The sequence below is a fragment of the Rhinatrema bivittatum genome, chromosome 8 (genome assembly GCF_901001135.1).
Source record: "Rhinatrema bivittatum chromosome 8, aRhiBiv1.1, whole genome shotgun sequence".
Lineage (NCBI taxonomy): Eukaryota > Metazoa > Chordata > Amphibia > Gymnophiona > Rhinatrematidae > Rhinatrema > Rhinatrema bivittatum.
Window position 1 is genome coordinate 2,320,031 of NC_042622.1, and position 13,731 is coordinate 2,333,761.

Genomic DNA, 13,731 nt, shown 5'->3' on the forward strand with positions numbered 1-13,731 from the left:
CTTTCATCTGTCCATCACTGACCTGTTGTTTCAGGAGTGGGACACTCCAGACTTGGGTTTAAAGGTCAGTCGGGCAATGGATAAGTTGTACCCACTGCCAGAAGAAGCACTGGACCTCCTCAGGGTTCCCAAAGTGGATGCGGCAGTGTTGGCGGTCACCAAGAAGGCCACAATCCTGGTGATAGGCGTTAAGGCCCTAATGGATCTCCGAGATCGGAAGCTGGAGGTGCAGCTTAAGAAGATATTTAAAATATTTATTTATTTATTTATAAATACATTTTTATAGACAGTCATTCAGAATATACCATCATAATGGTTTACATAATTTAATAATTAAAAGAAATACAACACAGTTAAAAGAAATATAAAAATACAATTTTAAGCAATTATAACAATAAGCAAATATAAAACATAGTATAAGATCAATACAATAAAATATAAATTAAATGGCAATAAAAAATAAAAGAGAAAACAAGATCAAGTAGTTTTAAAACTTGATTTCGACTCAACTGTCCTGCATATTTATACAATCCTTGTCGTGGAGGTTTTCATCATAAGCCTTACAAAACAGCCATGTTTTTACATCCTCCTTAAATGATTTCAGGTTCTGCTGTAGTCTTAGCTTTTCAGATAACTTATTCCAAATTTTTGAGCCAGCTAGGGAAATCGCTCTATTTCTAACTTGTGATAGATGGGCTGATTGTACCGACAGGATCGATAACAGCCCTTTATTACTGGATCTTAAAAGTCTTTGGGGTGTGTGTAGTCTATTAGCTGCATTGAACCATTCTGTTGCTTCTCCGTAAATTATTTTGTGTATAATGCAGTGCTTTATACTCAATCCGGTAGTTTATTGGCAACCAGTGTAAGGAGCACAGTATGGGGGTGACATGATCGTATTTCTTTGTATTTGTTAATACCCTAGCTGCTGCATTTTGGAGGACCTGTAAAGGGCGAATGGTTAATTGAAGAACGCCTAACAGTAATGCATTACAATAGTCTATATTTAAGAACATAAGAAGCTGCCATACTGGGTCAGACCAAGGGTCTATCAAGCCCAGCATCCTGTTTCCAACAGTGGCCAATCCAGGCCATAAGAACCTGGCAAGTACCCAAAAACTAAGTCTATTCCATGTAACCACTGCTAATGGCAGTGGCTATTCTCTAAGTGAACTTAATAGCAGGTAATGAACTTCTCCTCCAAGAACTTATCCAATCCTTTTTTAAACCCAGCTACACTAACTGCACTAACCACATCCTCTGGCAACAAATTCCAGAGTTTAATTGTGCGTTGAGTAAAAAAGAACTTTCTCCGATTAGTTTTAAATGTGCCCCATGCTAACTTCATGGAGTGCCCCCTAGTCTTTCTATTATCTGAAAGAGTAAATAACAGATTCACATCTACCCGTTCTAGACCTCTCATGATTTTAAACACCTCTATCATATCCCCCCTCAGTCGTCTCTTCTCCAAGCTGAAAAGTCCTAACCTCTTTAGTCTTTCCTCATAGGGAAGTTGTTCCATTCCCCTTATCATTTTGGTTGCCCTTATCTGTACCTTCTCCATCGCAATTATATCTTTTTTGAGATGCGGTGACCAGAATTGTACACAGTATTCAAGGTGCGGTCTCACCATGGAGCGATACAGAGGCATTATGACATTTTCCGTTTTATTCACCATTCCCTTCCTAATAATTCCTAACATTCTGTTTGCTTTTTTGACCGCCGCAGCACACTGAACAGACGATCTCAATGTGTTATCCACCATGACGCCTAGATCTCTTTCTTGGGTGGTAGCTCCTAATATGGAACCTAACATTGTGTAACTTTAGCATGGGTTATTTTTCCCTATATGCATCACCTTGCACTTATCCACATTAAATTTCATCTGCCATTTTGATGCCCAATTTTCCAGTCTCACAAGGTCTTCCTGCAATTTATCACAATCTGCTTGTGATTTAACTACTCTGAACAATTTTGTGTCATCTGCAAATTTGATTATCTCACTTGTATTTCTTTCCAGATCATTTATAAATATATTGAACAGTAAGGGTCCCAATACAGATCCCTGAGGCACTCCACTGTCCACTCCCTTCCACTGAGAAAATTGCCCATTTAATCCTACTCTCTGTTTCCTGTCTTTTAGCCAGTTTGCAATCCACGAAAGGACAGCACCACCTATCCCATGACTTCTTACTTTTCCTAGAAGCCTCTCATGAGGAACTTTGTCAAACGCCTTTTGAAAATCCAAGTATACTATATCCACCGGTTCACCTTTATCCACATGTTTATTAACTCCTTCAAAAACATGAAGCAGATTTGTGAGGCAAGACTTGCCCTGGGTAAAGCCATGCTGACTTTGTTCCATTAAACCAGGTCTTTCTATATGTTCTGTGATTTTGATGTTTAGAACACTTTCCTATTTTTCCTGGCACTGAAGTCAGGCTAACCGGTCTGTAGTTTCCCGGATCTCCCCTGGAGCCGTTTTTAAATATTGGGGTTACATTTGCTCTCCTCCAGTCTTCAGGTACAATGGATGATTTTAATAAGTTACAAATTTTTACTAATAGGTCTGAAATTTCATTTTTTAGTTCCTTCAGTACTCTGGAGTGTATACCATCCGGTCCAGGTGATTTACTACTCTTCAGTTTGTCAATCAGGTGTACCATATCTTCTAGGTTCACCGTGATTTGATTCAGTCCATCTGAATCATTACCCATGAAAACCTTCTCCAGTACAGGTACCTCCCAAACATCCTCGTCAGTAAACACCGAAGCAAAGAAATCATTTCATCTTTCCACGATGGCCTTATCTTCTCTAAGTGCCCCTTTAACCCCTTGATCATCTAATGGTCCAACTGACTCCCTCACAGGCTTTCTGCTTCGGATATATTTTAAAAAGTTTTTACTGTGAGTTTTTGCCTCTGCGGCCAACTTCTTTTCAAATTCTCTCTTAGCCTGTCTTATCAATATCTTACATTTAACTTGCAACGTTTATGCATTATCCTATTTTCTTCTGTTGGATCCTTCTTCCAATTTTTGAATGAAGATCTTTTGGCTAAAATAGCTTCTTTCACCTCCCCTTTTAACCATGCCGGTAATCGTTTTGCCTTCTTTCCACCTTTCTTAATGTGTGGAATACATCTGGACTGTGCTTCTAGAATGGTATTTTTTAACAATGACCACGCCTCTTGCACACTTTTTACTTTTGTAGCTGTTCCTTTCAGTTTTTTTCTAACAATTTTTCTCATTTTATCAAAGTTTCCCTTTTGAAAGTTTAACACGAGAGCCGTGGATTTGCACACTGTTCCTCTTCCAGTCATTAATTCAAATTTGACCATATTACGATCACTATTGCCAAGCGGCCCCACCACTGTTACCTCTCTCACCAAATCCTGTGCTCCACTGAGAATCAGATCTAAAATTGCTCCCTCTCTCGTCGGTTCCTGAACCAATTGCTCCATAAAGCTATCATTTATTCCATCCAGGAACGTTATCTCTCTAGCGTGACCCGATGATACATTTACCCAGTCAATATTGGGGTAATTGAAGTCTCCCATTATTACCACACTACCAATTTGGTTAGCTTCCCTAATTTCTCTTAGCATTTCACTGTCCATCTCACCATCTTGACCAGGTGGACGGTAGTATACTCCTATAACTATAGTCTTCCCCGACACACAAGGAATTTCTACCCATAAAGATTCAATTTTGCATTTAGTCTCATGCAGGATGTTTATGCTGTTGGACTCTATGCCATCCCGGACATCAAGCGCCACACCTCCTCCCGACTGCTCCTCTCTGTCATTGCGATATAATTTGTACCCCGGTATAGCACTGTCCCATTGGTTATCCTCTTTCCACCATGTCTCTGAGATGCCAATTAAGTCTATGTCATCATTCACTGCTATACCTTCTAATTCTCCCACAAACATTTCAAAGTTTGTTTTTTGTTTATATTTTCATTCTGCTTTTTAATTGATAGGGATAAGTTAGAATTTTTTAGCTCAGGTGAGTTTTTAGTTACAGGCACTTGGACTACTTTTCTAATTATTGGAACCTCACTGTCGGGATGCCCTAATTCTAATGCATCATTAGTATCTTTTAAGATACCTCTCTCCGAACCATGCGCTGCTGAGCGACTGTCTTCTTTTAACTTAATAGAGATGTGTTTTTTGAAATTGAGTTTGTATACAATAACTCCTAAATCCTGTATGTTGCTTCCTATTTCAAGATTGATGTTATCTTCAAGTGCTATGTTCGGGAGTTTAGAATGGCATGTTCTCCTATCCATATAAATTAGGTTTTTTCTGTGTTCAGTATTAATTTCATGTTAGTCAAAAGTTTTTTAATCATGGATAGATACATAGCTATCAGATTTATAGTAGGCTCAATAGAGGAATTTGTTGGAATTAGAATTTGAATATCATCCGCGTATACATAATGCAGAAGTCCTAGTCCGCTTAGGAAATGACAAATTGGAATCATGTAAATATTAAACAAGGTGGCTGATAGGGAAGACCCTTCTGGGACTCTCGTGCTCAGTTCTCTTTTATCTGAAATTGAATTTTTAATTTTAACTTGGAAATGTCAATTTTTAATGCAAGAGGAGAGCCATTTGATTGTGGTGTCAACCAACCCTATTTCATTTAATCTATCAATGAGTACTGAATGATTCACCATATCGAAAGCTGCAGAGAGGTCTAACAACATAAGGAAATAATTTTGTCCGCTATCATATCCTCTGAGGATTGTATCAGTGAATGCAAGAAGTTTTGTTTCAGTGCTATGATGCTTTCTGAAGCCAAATTGCAATGGGAATAAATATTATTGCATTCAAGATTATCTATTAGTTGTTTTTGTACTACTTTTTCTATTAATTTTGCTAGGAATGATAAATTTGAAATTGGGCGGTAATTGTTTAGTAATAAAGAATCGAGAGAAGGTTTTTTTAGAATTGGTTTAATTATTGCACTTTTGAGTATTTGGGGGTAGTGACCTTCCTGAAGTGAAAGATTGATTATTTTTGTTATGGGAGTGGAGATCAAATGCGCTGTTGCTTTTAATGCCATGATTGGAATGTTGTCAAGAGGATGCGCTGCAGGATTCATGGTTTTTATCAGATTTTCTATTTCTAGAGATGAAACCTCCTCAAGGCTGGACCATTTCATGTAATCCCTGATACCCATGGTAATTAGAAAATCTAATTAATAAACTAAATCCAGCAAATCATCCAGTCGATGTGGTCAGTATATTAACTTTAAAAAACTGCAAAGAGATCATTAGTCCTTTTATTTCATCTCTAATAAATCCCTCGTTTAAAGAAGGGTCGATCCAAGACGTATTAAAAAACGTGGTAGTTAGGCCAATTTTAAACAAAAAACCCTAGATTCTGCCAATTTTAAAAACAGACCAATTTTAAATTTACCGTTTATAGCCAAACTATTAGAAAAGATAGTAAATAAACAATTAAGCGAACACCTAGAAATAAAGTGTTTTCTACCCTGCGCAGCATGGTTTTAGCACTGAGACACTTTTTTATTATCTTTTATCGATACTGTTTTAAGGGGATTTGATGGGGCACAACACGATCTTCTTGTGCTTTTAGATTTGTCGGCCGCTTTCGACACGGTAGATCACGAAATTTTACTTACTAGGTTGCAAGAGATAGGCTTGACAGACAGTATATTAAAATGGTTTGCTTCCTTTTTAGATAATAGACCTTTTACAGTAAGAATTGGGATAAAGTAAAATTAACTACAGGTGTACCACAAGGTTCATCATTGTCTGCTACTCTTTTTTAATATTTATTTACGTCCACTTTGCCATGTTTTATCTGGACTCGGTTTAACATATTTTATTTACGCCGACGATTTCCAGTTTTTAATCCCCATTAAGAATAACCTTATAGAAACCTGTAAATTAGCAGAAATGTATTTGAATATAATTGGACAGTTGTTGGCACAAATGAAGTTGGTCTTAAATGTAGAGAAATCTGTTTTTGTTATTAGAAAGAAAAAATATGATGATAGAACAGAGAGTACTTTTAGCAATAATTTAAATTTTAAAATAGCTGATACTACGAGAAATTTAGGCTTGTTCATTGATGTTGAATTAAGTTTGAAATTTCATATCTCAAAAAAAGTAAAAGAGGGATTTGCGAAACTGATGATGTTAAGGAGACTCAGACTATTTTTAACTAAGGATAATTGTAGAACGATATTGCAAGCTATGATTTTTAAAGTTTGGATTATTGCAACACCACAATGTTAGGCTTACATAAATCAACATTGCGACCGCTCCAGCTTTTACAGAACACAGCAGTGCGTATATTAACCAATACGAGAAAGAGAGATCATTGGCTTCCCATTGATCAATGTATAATATTTAAGACAGTATGTATTATTCATAAAATTCTGTACGGTGAAATGACGGAATGGTTGAACACGTCTATCAGATTGCATGTACCCCAATGTGATTTAAGATCTGCAAACAAAGCTCTGTTGGTAATACCTAATATAAGATTAGCACATCTGAGTGAGGTTCGAGATCGTTCATTGTCAATAGCTGGACCAAAATTATGGAATCAATTACCTTCTGAACTAAGGCTATAACAAGACAAAGTTCCGGAGAGAATTAAAAACATGGCTTTTTCATCAGGCATTTGAGAGTGAAAATAGAAATGGAAGCTGAAATCCATAAACTTGTTCCTTATCTGATCTTTTCTTACCCTATCTTAGAGAGTAATTAGGTTATGAATATTGTATTGTTTGTATTAAGTAATTTTAATGATGTACTTTTAGTAATTTTTATGTATTTATGATTTTATTATGTAAACTGTAGCGATGGAATTTTACTGTGCAACGGTATATAAAAATTGTACAAATAAATAAAATAATTCTATCCAACGTGGTGTTATCTAATCCATTTAGTAAATTTACTATTTTTTGTTTAAAAAAATCAGCAATTTCTGTACATTTTGATTCTGGCAGAGAACCACTATCTTTAGATGGATTTCTATTGAGATTCTGAACCGTTGAAAACAGGATTTTTGGATTATGAAGATAATTTTGAATTTTTTTATTACAGAATTCTTTTTTAGATTCATTATTAAGCTTCTTATAATGGGCCAAGAGACTTCTATATGCTGCCAAGTTCAAATTTGTGGGATTTTTTCCTCCAAGTTTTTTCCTTTTTACGCAAGGTTTTTTTTGTGAATTTTATTTCTTTATTGTACCATGGTTTGTGCTCTTTTGTTTTATTTTTTTCTAGTTAAAGTAACTCCCCTGAAAACTTTATCAGCTGTATTATTAGAAAAGTGCAGCCAAGACATGGTGGCATTTTCGCTATTCAAGTAATTAAAGCTACTTAAATTTTGCTCTATTTCCACTGAAAGATCCTCAATGTTTATCGGCAGACGATAGGAAAAAGATTCGTGCTGATCGCTTGTAGCTGTAGGACATGTTTTAATGATATACGAGGATTGGATTAGGTAATGGTCTGACCAGGGTACTTGAGTATATTTCATGGAGGGGGTGCAATGTGGTTTAAAATTAATAAAACATTAAATCAAGTGAATGCCCTGCTTTATGTGTAGGACCGGATGTAATTAATTCAAACCCTAAGGCGGACAATGAGTCAACTAAGGTATTACATGCATTAGACCATGGGATATTATTGATGTGTAAATTAAAGTCTCCTAATATGATCGCTGGTTTATCAGGTTTTAGTTTGTTAGTGAAAAGTTCTATTATTGGTGAGACATTATGTTCAAGCAATCCTGGTAGGCAGTGTAATAAACAAATTTGTAATTTTTCTGATCTAAATGATGCTACTTCATAAGGTAGTGAAATATTAATCGGTACTAATTTCAATCCAAGGTCTTTTTTTAGCTATGAGCATCAACCCCCCCTCCTCTACGATTAGGTCGAGGTATAGAAAATGTTAAATAATCTGGAATTGCAATTTGGTTTACCAATACTGTGTCTGTCTTTTTCAGCCATGTTTCTGTTATTGCGATGATACTGGGTTTAATCTGTTCTAGTATCAGCGCTTGGGATACGGGCTGCCATGTGTTGCAGTTTCACCCTGAGAGCAAGTCTTCGTTGGTTGCAGCAATTGCAGATGGACACGTCTCTCTCGGAGGAGGAAGCTATACAGGCTGGGCGGCTGGAGGCTGCGGTGGCTTACAATGCGGATGCACTGTACGATCTGCTTCGAACTTTGGCCAGGTCTATGGTTTTGGCTGTCTCTGCCCTCAGACGACTCTGACTGAGGAACTGGTTGGCAGATGTTTCCTCTAAGGCTCAACTGGGTTCTTTGCCATTCAAGGGCATGCTGCTCTTTGGGAAAGACTTAGAAGACATGAATAAATCCCTCGGGGAGAACAAAGTCCATAAGCTGCCGGAGGATAGGCCCAAGGCAAGGGGCTCCTTTCCCCCTCGCTCACGTTTCCGTGGGAATCATAATTTCGGGCTTCTAGATCGTCCGGTTCCTCATCTAGGTAGAACTTGGGCAGGCAGCAGTCCTGGAATCAGTCCTTTCGGGGCCGGCGCCTTGGCAGAAATGATGCCTCCCAAGGTACAGGAGTAGTTAAGTCCTCCCAATGAGGCAAGGCTGGTTCACTCCTTTGTTCCGGTAGTAGGAAGCAGGTTGGCTCTGTTTTACGAGGAGTGGACCAAATTAACTTCGGACCAGTGGGTCCTAAATATCATAAGACGCGACTACGTTTTAGATTTTGCTTGGCCCCTTTGGAAGCGGTTTCTCGTTTCCTCGTGCTCTTACGAGATGAAGCATCTAGCAGTACGAGACACTTTGCAGCGCCTTCATGAGCTCGGAGCTTTCATACCATAACCACAAAATACTACATCCCACCCAACACGGATTTAGGAAAAACCTCAGCACAGAAACCCTACTACTCAACCTTTCCGACACCATACTAAGAGGTTTCGATAACAAAATAGGTCACCTACTAATTCTCCTCGATCTTTCTGCAGCCTTTGACACAGTTGACCACAAGAGGCTTATATCTAGCCTAGAAACCATTGGGCTCGCTGGCAAAACCCTAGGCTGGTTCACTTCTTTCCTTAAAAACAGGTTTTTCAAAGTCTCTTTCAACAACAACTCATCTGATGCCATCCCCCTTGAAACAGGAGTGCCACAAGGGTCTGCTCTATCGCCCATACTCTTCAATATTTACCTACTACCTCTGTGCCAACTCCTATCAAGCCTAGGCATTACTTACTACATGTATGCTGACGACATACAACTCCTCATTCCAATCACTTCCACTATAGAAGATGCAATGTCAAGAGCAGCCTCACACCTTGATGCAATTCGAAATATGCTAAACAACCTAAAATTATGCTTAAACATGAGCAAAACCGAATGCATTCTAATAGTAAGAAAAAACCACACCACCCTTCCAAATTGATAACATCTGCATACAACTCAAAGATAACGTAAAAGACCTTGGCATATGGATTGACAGTGAACTAAACTACAAAAAACACATTACAACAAGAACAAAAGAAGGCTTCCATAAACTCCAAATACTCAAACACCTAAAACCGATGCTTCACCTCCATGAATTCAGAACCGTTTTACAAGCCCTCATTTTCACCAGCCTTGACTACTGCAACTCTCTCCTGATAGGACTACCTAAAACGCCTTAAAACCACTGTAGTTACTTCAGAATGCCACTGCCAGAGTCCTGACTGGTAAAAAGAAATCAGACCACATCACCCCCGTGCTCAACAATCTACATTGGTTACCGGTAGAGAAAAGAATAGAGTTCAAAGTTCTTACAATTCTACACAATGCAATTCATAAAGCAGACAACACAGCCCTGGACGTACGACTAGGTCAACAAGTAAACTACATCTTGATGTGCCATCACTACCGCTAGCCAAACTGTCCTCCACAAGAAACAGAGCCATCTCTATCATTGGCCCGAAATTATGGAACTCTTTACCTCAACACCTGAGCTCACAAGAAAACACTAAATCTTTAAAAAAGATCTCAAAACATGGCTATTCAGCCAAACATTCAAAGATGGCATAGGATAAGACAACAGACCACACCCTTTGCATGTCCCACTCGGGCATGAAATATCTTTCCAATGACTATCTCACTGACTCACTGAAACCTTATCGATTTTCACTCATCAGCTGTCCCCTTACATGATTTGAGCACGGATATATATCTCGTTATACTGTAGATATTGATTTGAATTAAGTTGCTGTTCGGAACCAGTTTCATTTACTGTTAAATGCATTAAATGTAACAGGTTGTTGTAAATGTAAACCGGAGTGAAGGCGATTTTTGCTATACCCCGTTATATAAAAACTGCTAAATAAATAAATCCGTTCCTCTGGAGGAGCGAGGGAAAGGCCGCTATTCCATTTACTTCGTAGTGCCCAAGAAGGAAGGCACATTCTGGCCCATCCTCGATTTGAAGAAAGTCAACAGGTCACTCCGTGTCCCTCAGTTCCGAATGGAGACCCTGCGATTGATAATTGCGTCGGTCCACAAAGGGGAGTTCCTAGCTGTGCTGGATCTGACTGAGGCTTTCTTGCATATCTGAATCTGGTCCAACCACCAGAAGTACCTGCGGTTCGCAATCCTGGGGGATCATTTTCAGTTTTGCGAACTGCCCTTCGGGCTCTCCACAGCACCCAGAATCTTCACCAAGATAATGGTTGTCGTGGCAGCCGGGCTCTGTAAGTTGGGTCTCTTGGCTCATCCTTATCTGGACGACTGGCTGATTCGAGCGAAGTCGGAGGCCCTCTGTCAAACTGCGGTGCAGTGGGTTCTTTAACTCTTGAGGTCGCTAGGTTGGATAGTCATCTGGCCTTGGAGTTCGACACACATTTGGGCAAGGTTTTCTTCACAGAGGAGCGGATCGTCAAGCTGCAGAGGCAGGTTTGTGCATGTTGGTCAAGTGTCTGCCCAGAGTCTGGGATTACTTGCAGGTCCTCGGCTAAATGGCTTCCTCTTTGGAGCTAGGCCCATGGACGTTTGCTCATATTAGGTCTCTTCAGTCAGTGTTGCTTTCCCGTTAGAATCTGGTGTCCGAACAATTTCAGCTTCTGCTTCCTCTTACAGAATCTGCGCACTCCAGCCTCAATTGGTGGCTCCTCCCAGAAAACTTACACTGGACTGTGGACTTGGAGATTCCTTCTTGGACAGTGGTTACCACCAATGCTATCTCTCCGGCTGGGGAGCGGTTTGTCAGGGAAGAGCAGTGCAGGGCCAATGGTCAGCGAAGGAATCCTTGTGGTCAATTGGTCATTTGGAGACCAGAGCTGTTTGATTGGTGCTGCAGGCACTTCTTCCTTTGCTGCGGAGAAAATCAGTCAGGATCCTGTAGCCTATATGAATCGCCAAGGGGGGGAACCAAGAGTCAACTGGTGGCGATTGAGGCCCAGGAGTTGATCAGCTGGGCAGAGCAGCACCTAGTCAGGATTGCAGCCTCTCACATTGTCGGCGTGGACAACGTGCAAGCCGATTTCCTCAGGCATTACCAGCTCGATCCCGGGGAGTGAGAGCTCAACGACGCTTTCTGCCTCATATGCAACAGGTGGACTTGATGGTGATGTTTTGAAATGCCAAAGCCCCGCGGTTCTTCAGTCTGCACCGGGAGCAGGAGCGGAGGGAGTGGATGCCCTAGTTCTCTCCTGGCCAAGGAACATCCTGTTGTAAGTGTTCCCACCTTGACCTTTGGTATATAGAAGGTCATCCGGGTGAGGTGATCCTGGTAGCGCCTGAATAGCTGAGGCATCCGTGGTTTGCAGATCTAGTCAAATTAGCGGTGGACGGCCCCATGAGGTTTCATCTACTGCCAAATCTCCTATGTCAGGGGCCCGTTTGTTAGGAAGGGGCAGATTGCTTTTGTCTAGCGGCATGGCTTTTGGGAGGCAACGGCTAAAGAGTAAAGGTTATTCGGATGTGGTGGTTACTAATTTCTTGCAGTCTAGGAAATCCTCTACCTCCCTGGCCTATGTCAGGGTGTGGGGAGTCTGAGTCTTGGTGCGTGGAGCCTACTCGGGCCTTGGTGGGGGGATATTTTGGCCTTCTTACAAGCCGGCCTGGCTAAAGTTTTATCTTCTAGCTCTCTAGGGGTACAGGTAGCGGCTCTGGGTTGTTTCCGTGGTAAGTTACGAGGTGTAGCCTTGGGTGCGCATCTGGGCAAGGTGCGTTTTCTGCGGGGGCAAAGCATTTGCGTCTTCGGGTCCAGAATCCTTGTCCTTCGTGGAGCCTGAACTTGGTTCTCAAAGCTCTGTGTGCGTCACCTTTTGAGCCTTTGAAGCGGGTGACATTAAAAGATCTTACTTTGAAGGTGGTTTTTCTCATGGCTATTTCTTCAGCACAGCGAGTACCTGAGCTTCAGACTTTGTCTTGTAGGGAGCCCTTCTTAAGGATTATGGATACAGCAGTCTCCTTGAGGACAGTTCCCTCCTTTTTTCCAAAGGTGGAATCCTCCTTTCATTTGAATCAGTCGGTGGAACTCCCTTCCTTTCCAGACTTGGACCGCTCTGATCCCCAGTCTAAGGACCTGCGTAAATTGGACGTGCAGCAGGTTCTGTTGCATTACTTGGAAGTTACAGCTTCCTCTTGTCGGACCATCTTTTCATGCTGTGGAGTGGCCCCAGAAGGGGACATAAGGCCTCTAGGGCCACTGTTGCGCGCTGGTTGAAAGAGGCTATTGGATCTGCGTACATGGTTCAGGGTCATGGGTACCGGTAAGCCTTTGGGCGCATTCTGCCCGATTGCAAGCGGCTTCATGGGCTGTGTGTCAGCAAGTTTCGCCACAGGAGATTTGTAGAGCAGCTACGTGGACGTCTTTTGCACACCTTTGTTAGGCATTATCGGTTGGATGTCCAGGCCCCAGGTTCTGGGGGTTTTGGAGAAGATGTAATCCGAGCGAAACTCTCCAGGTCCCACCCCACGTAGGAAAGCTCTGGTACACCCCAGGAGTCTGGACTGATCCTGCCCAAAGGCAGGAGTTAATTTCAGACAGCACCGGGCAAGCATACAGAAAAGCAGAAAAAAACTTCTTTTCTGTACACCCTCCGACTTAATATCATAGTGATATTAAGTCAGAGGCCCCAAAAATTAAAAAAAAAAAATCAGCCCGCGGGTTGGAAAATGGACGCTCAACTTTTCCGGCGTCTGTTTTCCGAACCCGTGGCTGTCAGCGGGTTCGACAACCGACACCGGTAAAATTAAGCATCGGCTGTGAGACCCGCTTGACAGCTGCCGTTAGTGCCAAAAAGGAGGCGCTAGGGACACGCTAGTGCCTGGGCGCGCATCGGGAGAGCGGGCGCTCGCCTCGGCGCGCTAGCTCTCCCGCGGACTTTATTGAATGGGCCTGAATATTCTCTGATTTTAGCACATCCAGGTGATTAGGAATGCAGCTTCCCTCTGTCTCCAGTAGGGGGAGACATAGACTGCACCTTTTCTGTCTTGCCCCAGTCTAACATTGGTCACTAGCAGGTGGAGATATGCAATGAATTTGTTTTGAAAGAATTTTTTTTGTGAAAGCAAGTATCAAGAAAAGGGCACCTTACTAATGGAGAAATTGTAGCTAGCACTGTTCCTAATTTTCTATCTTCTGGTACTGTGATTAGTCTAAGATAAAGCATACCACTCTGCTGGCTTGCTTACTGGGAACTGATAGTCCCTGCATGTGGTGTTGGGGGTCACTGATCAGCTTTACTGAACTAAAGAATTT

General features: G+C 41.2%; 1 protein-coding gene across 2 annotated transcripts in view; it reads left to right on the forward strand.

Moving 5' to 3' along the window:
- PDRG1 (p53 and DNA damage regulated 1) overlaps window positions 1-13,731 on the forward strand; it is a 54,697-nt gene that overhangs the window by 17,372 nt on the left and 23,594 nt on the right. The window lies entirely within an intron of this gene.